This window comes from Euleptes europaea, chromosome 1 (genome assembly GCF_029931775.1).
Source record: "Euleptes europaea isolate rEulEur1 chromosome 1, rEulEur1.hap1, whole genome shotgun sequence".
NCBI lineage: Eukaryota > Metazoa > Chordata > Lepidosauria > Squamata > Sphaerodactylidae > Euleptes > Euleptes europaea.
The window spans coordinates 18,981,939-18,994,373 of NC_079312.1; the positions used below are offsets into that span (position 1 = coordinate 18,981,939).

General features: G+C 45.5%; 1 pseudogene; it reads right to left on the minus strand.

The window, feature by feature from the left end:
- Positions 1 to 12: 12 nt before the first annotated feature.
- LOC130472963 (tripartite motif-containing protein 12A-like) lies at positions 13 to 11,215 on the minus strand (annotated as a pseudogene).
- Between the last annotated feature and the right edge of the window lie 1,220 nt (positions 11,216 to 12,435).

Below are 12,435 nucleotides of genomic sequence, written 5' to 3' on the forward strand. Positions count from 1 at the left end.
AGTTAGCCTCACTCACAGGCCTTTGCTGGTGTTAATCTTCAGATAGAGGTTATTAACCTAAAAACAACATTTATTGATCAGACCTCCAACAGGTCTGCAAAAGCCTTTGCAGGCTTCCACCAAAACTAACTAAAATTGAGTCTTCTTTTCTTAACATTAACAACCATACACAAATTATTAAATAAGTATCCCATTGGCCATTCAGGTTCTAGCCTTTATGACTTCCAGTCCTGGTTGCAGTCTCCTTTTCTTTTTCCCCTGCCTCACCATCTCTTCTTCAGCTGAGGAGAGATGTGAGCAATCAAAACTTAATTTGTGGTTACTATTCAGGAAAGCTGATGTGACGTTCCAGGCAAAATCTCAGCTTCAGTCCAGATCTAAAATGGAGAACAGTTTGACCCACAGCGCAGAAGGAGTCTGGTATGCAGTTCGAAGAAGAGAAGGGAAACCTGATGTATAGGCAGGGGCAGTTATTCCAAAATGAGACGCGAGAGACACAGTCACCCCCTTTTAGGAAGAAACTTTCAGTTCTGGTTCACACATGCAGGGGAATGAGGTGGGCAGAGGACTGAGGTGACAGGATGGACTATTCTTCAGTGCGGGCCATTTTGGAATACTCCCCTAAAGTGAAATATTCTGAAAAGTGAAAAAACCTTCCCAAAACAAAGAAAGGAGGCAGAATCTTCCTTTCTTGCTGGGCTCGTTTTCTGTTAGAATGGAGGACTAAACATCTCCCCACAAACAGAAATCCACTCCCTGCAATCTCAAGTGGTGCAGTCCATTCTTTTACCTCGGGACTTTGCCCCTCATTGCACACCTCATTCTCCTGTATATGCAAGTTTGTTTTTGGGTGGGGGTTAGGGGTTGTGTGATGTGTATAGAGATGTTTGAGAATGTTATTAATGTGTTGAGATATATAGCTGAATTAAAGATTTGGCTTCCCGTTGCTCTTACCGTGTCTCAATCCTGGCTCGGAAACACACTAGGACCTTATATCAAGAAGGCAGTGTGGTGTACTGGCTACAGAGCCGGACTACAATTCAGAGACCCTGGTTCGGAGCTCCACCCTGCATAGAGGTTTGCTGCGTGACCTTGAACCAGTCATTCTCTCTCAAGCCTAGCGCACCTCACAGGGTTGTAGTGAGGATAAAATGGTTGAGGAGGATGTAAGCCGCTTGGGGTCCCCATTGGGGAGAAAGTGGGGTATACATGAAATAATATCCAGGCAGCTGTCCCTCAGCAGTCCAGTTTGTTTATCCTATTTGCATTCGGTCCTTCCAGAGACCACAGAGTGGGCATCCATGGGAATTATAGTGGCAATACCATGCCACCTTCATAGTATGGTGGAATTCATGTGGCCCTTCTCTCTTAGAATCATAGAGTTGGAAGGGGCCATACAGGCCATCTAGTCTAACCCCCTGCTTAATGCAGGATCAGCCTAGAGCATCCCTGACAAGTGTTTGTCTAGCCTCTGTTTAAAGACTGTCAGTGAGGGGAAGCTCACCACCTCCCTAGGTAGCCGATTCCACTGTTAACCTATCGTACAAAAAAAAAATCCTAATATCTAGCCAGTGCTTTTCCGCCCGCAAGTTAAACCCATTATTGTGAGTCCTATCCTCTGCTGCCAACAAGAACAGCTGCCAAACCTCTAAGTGACTGCCTTTCAAATACTTAAAGAGAGCAATCATGCCCCCCTCAACCTTCTCCAGACTGAACATTCCCAAGTCCCTCAGCTCCCAAGTCCCCAAATTTCTAGCCAAATGCGAAGCAATTGAGGCAGCCATGGCATCTGGAAGGGAACAGTCTGCCAGTATCCGGGATCTACGGTTTGGAGTAGTCCAAAGCTTATTTCACGGTGTAAATTCTCAATTTTCATAGGGCAAGGAAGTACTATAGCTGACATGTGGATGTCATGCTTAAGCGTAATTTGTGGAACTGAGACAGCCATTACTGGCTTGAGCTCTAGTGTGTAGTGGTCAATATTCTGGGGAGGAGAAAAATCCCCATTCAGCTATGAAGCTCATGGGTGACCTTGGGCCTGTTATTCTTTCACCCTAACCTACCTCACTGGGTTGTTGTGAAGACTTTGGGATGAGAACCATGTGTAACAACTCTAAACTCCTGGGGAGAAGGGGAGGATAAAAATGGAATAGACAATACTGATGTGGGGAAGAAACAACAGATTAAGGGGCACAAAGTCTTTCTCCTCTTCCTCACCCCCCCACCAGCTTGTTTCCCTAGTCAATAGCCCCTAAATTTCTGCTGCTTCTCTGTTTCCTGCAGTTTAGCTTGTCAGGAGTGAAAAGGGGACGCAAAGGGAAAAAGAGCCACTTCCTTCCTGAGCTAAAGCAGGCAAGCTGTGACCGAACTTACTTCCTCTTGATGGCAGTTTTTTTTTAAAGTCATGCATAAACAAGAAAACAATATTTTAGTACAAAAGCATTTTATTTAAAATGTTTTACAAAATTCAGTTATCACATTACAGGACATGTAAAGGACTATGACATCATAAGGAAATGTTCAGGGCAAACAAGCCAGAAAGGTGGAATTTTACCAGCTACATTTTCTTTTAGACACTGGCACCAGGAATTGCTTAACTTCTAAAGATGGATCTCTTTGTACAATAAGTATGAAAACAAGTGTACTTTTGGGGGGGGGGCTAGCTGAGCTCAAATCATTTGTTGACAGGTTATGCAAAAAGCAAAATGGCCTCTTTGAACATAGAGGTTTTGCCTAGACGCCCTGAGTAGCAGCAAGGAATGACAAAGGGCAGGAGCAGTGGCTGTATTAATCTTGTTGCAAAAGCAGCAAAGATTTGCATAGTGCTTACCACGTTTTCTGGAGAAATTTTGCTTGCAAGGGCTGGTGCCCACTTAATTAGATGCAGGAGTATAAGTGTCTGCATCTGCATAGCTGGTGTGGGCCTGGGTGGAAAGTGGGGAAAGAAAGGGGGACTTGGAAGCAGGAATGATGGACTAACTAGAGCCCTTTGAGGTAGACTTTACTGCCACTGGGGCACAGAATAAGACTGACAGTTTCTTGCAGTCAAAAGAAGAGATAAAAGGCTGCCAAGAATGAAGAGAGCAATGCTGTTCCAAGTGTATTTGTATTGTGTGTGGGGGGGGGTGTTCAGCCCCCCCTGCCCCCAGCACAGTTCAGACACACTTGGATCCTCTTGGGTCTCCCCTCTTAGGGAAAGGGGGGGCATTGAGATGTCATTGGTTGAGCACCTCGTACCCCCCACCTTTGTCATTTATTTCTTGAAACATTTTAAGACCACTTTGGGGCACAGGCACCTCCAAAGTTAACTGTCCTGAGCCCGGCTTTTGCCGGGGAGGGCAGGATATAAGTTTAATAAGATAAAATAAATGAAAGTGGAGTGCAAACACATGAAAATGCCAGGAGCGACCGATGAAATACACAACTGCACATCATCCAGGCAAGGTCAGAACTCCAGGGATTGGTGGGCTGAACTTAGTCCAAGTTGCTCACGGATTGAGGTTCCTCGGACGTGTCAATGGAGGGTTGACTTCCATTTGTATCCGGGGTTGTCACTCCTATTGGAATGTTGAGGAGAGTTAAGATAAGCAAAAGTGGTAGAGAGATTTACTTCTACAGTCGAACCCCCCCAGCCCACCTGGAATTTGCACTGGCTGCATTCAGATGTGACAGATAACCTGACATAACCACAGGCACAAACTCAGCTTGTTGGAAGACTCTTGTGTTTGCCCTGCTTCCCTCCTTTCTCACCCTGTGCCAAGCATCACCAAATGCCTCGAGGCCAGCTCCCGGTTAACCATGCTGTCAGAATGCAGTCATCTAGGCTAACTGGAAGTTTGTTTCCCCCAACTCCCCCCATCATGGGAGTGCCAACCCTTGACTGTGGTCTTATTTAAAAGCACTATAATGAAATCTAGAGAGAGGCATAAAAACACTCCCTCGTTCTTCTTTCCCTCTGCTCGTAGTTTTCCCATTTATCGTTCCTAAGTCCCCAGGACTGCACTGTTCAATGTGAATTGAAATACAACACTCCCTACTGTAAATTTGATCCTTCATCGGTCCCCCAAATTTACCTCTGTGCCGACGAAGTCCAGTTGACACGTTTTCTGGAGAAGCAAAGGTAACAGGAGATGAGACACAACATTATAATTCTTGTAGCAATGGTTGTTAACAAAAAAAATGTATCGGTAGATATTATCTTCCTCCCCCTTACTCTGTGTATGATTAAATAAAAGCTGGGGTTATTCTCCCCCCACCCTGACTTTGATCCCCCAACAAATACTGATAGCTGTCTTCTGCTAATGTGAATACAGATCATTCATTCCGGGTTGGGGGGACACATCAGAGTAGAAAGCTAACACATCAGGATGTAATCAAGAGCTACTGATCAAAAGAAATTTCTACCATTGATTCAATAAGATATCTATTAGTCTAAATTAGTAGTATGGTGAGAAGGACAAAGGGGAAGGAAGGAAGGAAAATCAACCTGGTAGAATTATAGAAAGGCAAGAAGGAAGTAATTTCTGCTCATGTCATTCACAGGCCTTTGCCACAGTTAACAACTGCTAATTAATATTCTCAGCCTGCCCTTAATTAAAATTTAACCCAAGAATCACTGGCACAATTGTTGTTAGTAGAGGTGAATTACTTGCTTTTTTTGTCTCCTTCCCTTCCACCAAAGAGGGCAGCAAACATGACACCCCCGCTCCCAGTCAGGTACATAATGGGCCTACAGGTTTCACTTCAGAAATTCATTTTACCAAAGGACCAAGGTGGGTGGGTAGGTAGATAGAAAGAAAGAACAATAAATAAAGAACAATAAATGTAACAGAATGAATCCTTGATTTTATTAAAACAAGATGAGTGTTTCCACATCAAGGCAAGGGTTTCACTAGCTCCCAAAACCTAAGAAACAGGAGGTTCCCAACACAAAGATTGCTAGGAACTACATTTTTGCCAGGTTTTCTAAGCCCATAATAGGGTCCTCCCCTGTCATTTTTGCCAGACAGTAAATATGAGGAAAGAAAAGGGAAGAATGATGGGGAAAGAGGTTGGATGGGAAGGCCTCCAGTCTTTGTCAAGGAAAGGGACATTGGTCTCCCCCTGATGTTTAATGGTTGGAGGTTGCCTAAGATTTCAGAGGCTTCATACATTAAAAAGCCTGAGTTCCATAAGCCCTTTTTAAAAGTTCAGAAAAATAAGTGTGTGTGTGTGTGTGTGTATGGGGGGGGGTGCCAGTCTCTACTGCTAATTGCTGCAGATTGAAGGACTGTTAGCTGCACTAGTTAAGGGGCCATACTCACAACCGCCATCCTCCGAGAAGAGTTATTTATACTGACCAAACAGGCGCTTTTGACATATCTATTTTGATCACGCAAACAGCAAGGCCAATACAAAGAGAGCTAAAACAGATTGGGAATGAGGTTTTCATTAAAGAGCACGCCTTTCCCCTCTACAATGCTGGACTTTGAAGTACCAACAGGTAGACAAGAGTGACAGATTTAAAACAACAACAAAAATCCGTAGAATGCAATTCTGCCTTAAGGTTGCACAAACCATTTTGACTGGAGATCTAATCCCACATTTCCCCAGTTCGGCTGACATTCCAAGCAAACCTCACTTTTAGACCAAAATAAAAAAACCTTGGAGCCAGTCTTCTTTACCTCTGAAATAGTTCATGGCACCCAGCAGAAATGTGCTGATATCAGCAACACTCTGGATTTTGCTCTGCAGCTCAGGAGAAAGAGATCCCAGAGGCTGAACCTTCTCCCGCTCTTCATACCTGGAAGATAAATACACACACAGACACACAGCACCCTGTTAACTTAGTATCCACAATTCCTAGTGAAGAAAAAGGAAGATAACATCAGAAAGCCCAAAAAAACAAGCACGTCCAGAGAAGCAGAGAAAGACCAAAATACTTTGGGAGGAAGAAACAAACAAACAAACAAAACTCTCAGCATGATAGAAAAGCATTCAGAAGACTGGTTTGGGGAAGTGCTGTGGCTCAGTGATAGAGCAGCCACTTGGCATTCAGATCTCCAGCAGGACAGCAGATAATGTGAAAGATCTCTTCTGGAGACTTTGGAACAGAGCATGTGCCAGTAGGCAATACTGACCTTGAAATACGAACAGTCTGAATCAGTATAAGCAGCTTTATTTGGGAAGGAAAAGCAAGTCCTTCTGTTTACAGAAGTTGGGTATAGAAAGTGCTGTCAAGGCGCTGCTGACTTGCCACGACCCCTCAAGGGGCTTTCAAGGCAAGAGGTAATTTGCCATTGCCTGCCTCTGTGTAGCAACCCCGGACTTCCTTGGTGGTCTCCCATCCAAGTACTATCCAGGGCCGACTCCACTTAGCTTTTGAGATCTAACAGTGGAAGTCATGTAAGAAGAAAACACACCAAAGAATGTCCCCGTTTCCACCTGTGAAATGCTGGAGCCTATGGGGTCCCGTTTTCTCTTCCCAGGAGCCTGATTTGCTATCAACTCTCACATGAGGTTAGTATCAGAAAGTACGAAGGAAAAATGACTGGGTGCCACTGATAGCCCCCCTCTGCTCAGAGTTCACTTACGTCTGCAAGAGTTCTCCAATAACCTAGAGAGAGAGAGAGAGAGAGAGGGAATGCAGCATTTATCATTCTGCCTTCCTGAAGTGCACTCTTGTTTAGTTGTTTCACCCAGCGGCCACCCCTCATGCACCCCTGCCAGGCAAAGCCCTAGGGCCAGCCCATCAACTTTATTTTTTTTTTTAAAGAAATAGAGACTAAACCCCTATGAACCTCAGCCATTCATTTGGGACAAAGTGAGTGAGGGCTCTAACTCCCTCAATCCCCCACTGCATAATATACAGGTGGCTGTGGACTCCCTTCCTCCATCTCCCAATTGCCATCCCTGGGGCCATTGCAGGCAGGGGAGACACTTCACAACAGTCCTTGCAGGGCTGTTGTGAAGATAAAATAGAAGACCGAATGACGTAAAGTGCTTTGGGGTGCCCAGTTGGGAGAATAATGGGGCAGGGGGAGAGAGAGAAATGAAATAAAAATAAGTCAGTCATATTTTGACAGATTTTGTAAGCTGCCTTGAAGGCTATATGTAATAGAAATTGGAGTGGAAAAGCACCTTGAAAGATACTCAGATAACTGGGAGAAATGTAAGAGAAAATTCATTTAGCAGAATGGTGAATTTAAAAGCTGATTCTCTTCCAGTAAAACAAAACAACAACAACAACCCTTTCTGCCTTGGAATATTTCCCACCAAGGTGGTCCTATTTCTCTCAGATGCCCTGGTACATAACAGAGGCTGGGATACTCCTGCCAGCGTCTTACCTCCAGAAATTTACTTGGTGGCAGGTAGCTCGCCTCATCCATGTCATAGTTGAGATCTTGCAGAAAGGACTGTTTCTTGGAAAGAGCAGAGAGCTGCTTTTTCTTGTTCCTTTTAATCTCCTTATAAACCTCTGTCACCTGAGCCAGCATTTGTCTCTCTTGAACTTCCAGAAACTCCTTCATCTTTTTGAACTCTGTCCTTGTCTTTTTCCACGCTGCTGTTGTTCGCGTCTGAAACAAGGAGATGAAAAGATGGGGAGAGAAAGCTGTCCATTACCACTGTGATTTGTTGGTACTCTCTGAAGTGCTCCGTGATCTCAGGGAAACAGGTCTGCTCCAGTTTTCAGCAGGAGGGCCAAGATGTCTACCAGTTTCCTGCATTTTGATCCCTTCCTTCAGGGAGCTTGAGGCAACATACATAACCCCCCTTTCTATTTCCCTCTCAAACAACTCTATGAGGTGAACTAAACTGGGAACATCTGCCATAAAGTCACCCACTGAACTTATTTTCCTGATCCTAGTCAGACCACACTGGCTTTCTCCAAATGTCCCCTTTGGCAGGCCTCCTTGTTGAGATTAAATGCGAAAAGATTGTGATCTTGTGGATTATGGATCACAAACACAGACAAAAACTCTAAACACGTTGCTTTCTTTTACAAAACAAATGTTTACTATATTAAAGGGAGGGTAAACTTGGGATATAAAATAACAGATCCTAACTACTGTTCCTTTCTCTTTAACTCTTGCTGACACGTGGCTCATAACTTGAGGAAGAAGTGTTTCATCATAGCAAGTCTCTCTTAACTACAAAAGGGCAGTTTGACTCCTGCTTCTTGAAATGTGACTGAACGTCCCATGACCAAAACCAGCTTAACTGACCAATTAACATTGGCTAAGCGGCCAGTACTGTTCCCCAATACCATGCAAACCAATATAAACAGTTAACTATTTTTTTGTTGTCCTGACATAGACAAAACTCGCTGTCTATTTCCCAACACTCCTCCTGTCTGCTCACAAGGAAGGGGCTTTTGTTTCAAACACACACACACACACCCAAGTCAGGTATGCGATCAGGTGAGGAGGAACAGAAATGTACCGCTTTCTTTCTCTGGGTGGCATTTTGGATTCTTTACGATCAGAGCAACAGGCCAGTAAGGAGAGGCAGCCATATTTCCTACCTGCCCTCTCCCTTCAGCCAGCTGCCTAGAAGGATGAGCCTTGCCCACCCCTGCTCTGACTCTGGCCATTGGGCATAGGGTACCCAGAGAATGAGGGACAGAGCAGACAGGTGGCACTGTTCCTGACTGAAGTAGTCTCTGTCCCCTTTAACCCAAACCAACAGGACAGTTGTGGGTCACTGAGGCCCATCCCAGCATGCTGACCACATACTCCTGATGCTAACCAGGGCCAGGGGTATAATGAACCCACGCAGCATCAACACGTCAGTCTTCTGAATGCCACAGAAAGGGCATTTCTAACTTTTCACAGAGATGACACTGAGAGTGGAGAAGAGTCTCCTCAGGACTCTTCCCAAGGGCTGGCCTGTAGAACAACATTTTCTAAGGGGCGGGAGGCCACTCCAAACAATGCTTCTGAGAAGCAGGGTTGCCTCTTGGCTTGCGACCCTTGCAGCAGTCTACATTTGCATCCCCCCGCCCCATATACTGGATCCCAACTTTGTTCACTTCCCAGAAACAGTCACACTTACAAAATAGTACAGAGACTCTGATTCAAAAGTTGTTTTGTTAGCCTGAACATCTTTCTTCTCCTTCAGCAGATTCTTCTGGTATTTCCGCATAAATATCTGAAGTGGAAACAAAAGGTTAGCTTAAGTTGCTTTTCACAGGTTTACGACATACACCAGTGAATTCCCTTCAGAGAGGTCGTTTGAAGGACATGTCTACTCCTCGCCCCACATACCAGTGCCCTTCAGGGTTTTTACTGTATCCCATCTTAGCTGATTTTATTTATTACGATGCTTTATTAAACTACCCTTCTTCCAAGGGTCAAGACAGCGTAAGTTGTTCTCCCCCCTCCATTTTATTCTCACAATAATAACCCTGTCAGCCAGGTTTAGCTGAGAGAAAGTGGGGGGCTATGGGGGGGCTCAGTGTGCTTCATAGCCAAGTGGGGAGAATTGAGTCTACAAAGGCTGGACTATATCAAACTGGACTATATCAATTGGAAAATGGTCTCGAGGGTCTGGGGAAGAACATTCCCCATTCCCTCCACCCCCCCAGTGTACAAACCACACTTCAGGTGAACGGCTTCTAAAGAGTGTTTTTTCATGAGCCAAGCCACACTTTTTTCAACCTCATATTCACCCGGCAGAGAGATCTGTACCCAAAGCTGGACCATACTAAAATCTGGGAAGCCGAGGGTTCATATGCCCACCTTAGGTCAGTCATTCTCTCTTTACCTAACCTACACCTCCCACGGTTGTTGTGAGGATCAGTTGGAGTTAGGAAAAACAATGCAATAAACCATTTCGGGTCCCGATTGGGGTGAAAATACAACAACCTCCAAGTGGGGGCAAGAATTCTTTCGGGGTTACACCTGGCCTCCAAACTACAGAGAACACCTCTCCTGGAGGAAATGCAAGCTTTGGGGATGGATTCCATGGTATCTCAACCCCACTGAGCCCCTTCCCAATGTCTATCCTTGAGAGATTCCTTCTCAACGCCGCGCTTTTCTATTAGCTAGGGTTAACGCATTCCCATCTAGGATGCTCTACCTTCAGATCCCTAGACATGAACGCTTATGCACATGCGGTTTAAATTTGTTGGATACAATAGACCACATCCTTTTAGACTGCCCCTTCTATGTGACTCTGCGGGATAAACTGCTATTTACTTTGCTCCAGTACAAAAGATACAGGAGTAATGAAGTGAAATGCAAATTTCTCTTGAGTGATCATGATCCTAAAATTATGGCTACCGTGGCTGAATTTCTTACAGGAGCTCTTAAAGAACAAGAAAAGTCTTATTAACCCGACTTGTAACTTATATGTATTGCCCTTTGGAGGTATATTGTTGTTTTGTCTCTGTCTTTTGGCATGCCAATAAAGGTTAATGAAATGAAATGAACTAAAATGTATGGATCGGGGCTTCCGGTTAGATGGTGAAGCTAAATGGGCCCCGGTCGCCCTCCCCAGCATTAACTGCCCCACTCCTCGATTATTCACCCAGGAAATAATATGGGGGAGCCTCCCCCCGCACCCCCCCCCAAAAATCACTTTGTACTGTCGCGCAACGAAGTCCTCAAGGGCCAGGTCTTCGTGCTCCTCGGAGGCGCCGCACGCCTGGCAGATGTGAGCCCCCTCGGGGCGCTCCTCCTCGTCTCCCACCCCGCCTTCGGCCTCCAGCAGCTGCTGGGCGACCTCCACCAGGCCGGACAGGCTCCGGTTGGGGGTCAGGCGGCTGCGGTCCAATTCCTTGAAGCCAGTGGTTCCCAACCTTTTTTTGACCAGGGACCACTTTTTTGTTCGGTGCAGGGACCCCAAGGTTCAAAATAAAAATTCCGAGAATTTGAAAATAAACTTTAATCATAACTGTTAGTTAAACATTAAACTTAGAATAATATTTGAATATATACATTTTAATAATAGAGAACTTTTAATTGAAAATATTAATTTATTATGGGTTTAGAACTTTGTTTTGCGGACCTTAATTTAGTTCTCGTGGACCCCTGGGGGTCCATGGACCCCCGGTTGGGAACCAGGGCTTGAAGCAGATCAGGCAGCGCGAGAAAAGCATCCCCTCCACGCAAGCCCGGCAATAACTGTGCCCGCAGTCGAGGACCACCGGGTCGGTGTAAGCGCACGTGCAAGCGTAGCACAAGGCTTCCGCCCGGATCCTCTTCTTCAAAGGCTTCTTGCGAGCAGGGGCCATGGCTTGCAGGGGACAGAGGTCGAAGAAACTCGGTTTTCTCCTCGGGTGGCTGGAGATCGGCAGAGCCGACGGTCTGCTGCCCTAGACCTTCAAAGGCGGGAGGGTTGGGTGCTAGGGAAAGGCGAGGGCCCTCCGAAACGACTCCCACAGACGGGGCTGCAAGGGAGAGCCTTTGGGACTGGTGGACGGTGGGTGGTTGGAGCGCCTTTTCAGCGGTACAATTGCGTTGGGATGGCGCGAGTAGACGAGACAGATAGACTTTGAATGCATTCGGATGGCTCGGGAAAGGGGCTACAGAGATGCAAATACGGGCCCCTTGGGAGGGGCTGGAGGAGAGGCCAGCTCATTCAAGTTGCAGGGTGGAAAAACCAAAAAGGAAACCTGGATCGAATCCACTCCCGAGCACCCCCTCCCCCTGTTTTGCAATGGCGAGCAAGTTGCTCCGTGGCAGGCACAAGTCATCCAGAGAGAAATATGGTTTTTGAAACTAGGGGAGCACTGCACAAAACGCTTCACAAGTCGCACTGGCCATTTATGCGTGGAATTTTTTGGCCTTGGTTTTGCTGCTCTCTAGATGCGCATTTCCCCCATCCGAATTCTCAGAACTCTACATGGGGGCTTATTGATGAGTTTTGAGAATTGGGATGGGGGAAATGTGCATCCAGACAGTGGCCAATCAAAAGCAAAACCTCCCATGCATAAATGGCCACTGTGTATACTTTTGCTGTGGGTTAGATCCTGTTATGTAATTTTGCATGATTTATCATATCATGTTAACACAGGGACAGCCAGAGGGGCCACATTAAAAGGTGACAACCCTCGGGGTTACCGCACTTTGTATTCCCAGCGAAGTATTAAGAGTTTGAAAATGTTATAAAAAACATTGCTTTAAAAGGGTTTTTTGATACCACGGCTTGTAAATGGTTGGAAGACGTCTTCACAGCTAAAGGGGCCAAACAAAGTGCGAACAGTGTTTTTTATAACGTTTTCAAACTCAATACATCGCTGGGAATACAAGTCCGGTAACCCCCCCTGTTTGGGCCCTATGCTATTTGTTTTGTTTTGGCCCTCCAGGGTAACTGGATGGACATTTTATTAAACAGGATCCTGGAATAGATGGGACATTGGTCTGATTCAGCAAGGCTCTTTTTATTTTTTAGAATAATTTTTTAAATAAAATAAAAAGGAACTCCACTTGACTTCAATGGAAGAAAGGCAGG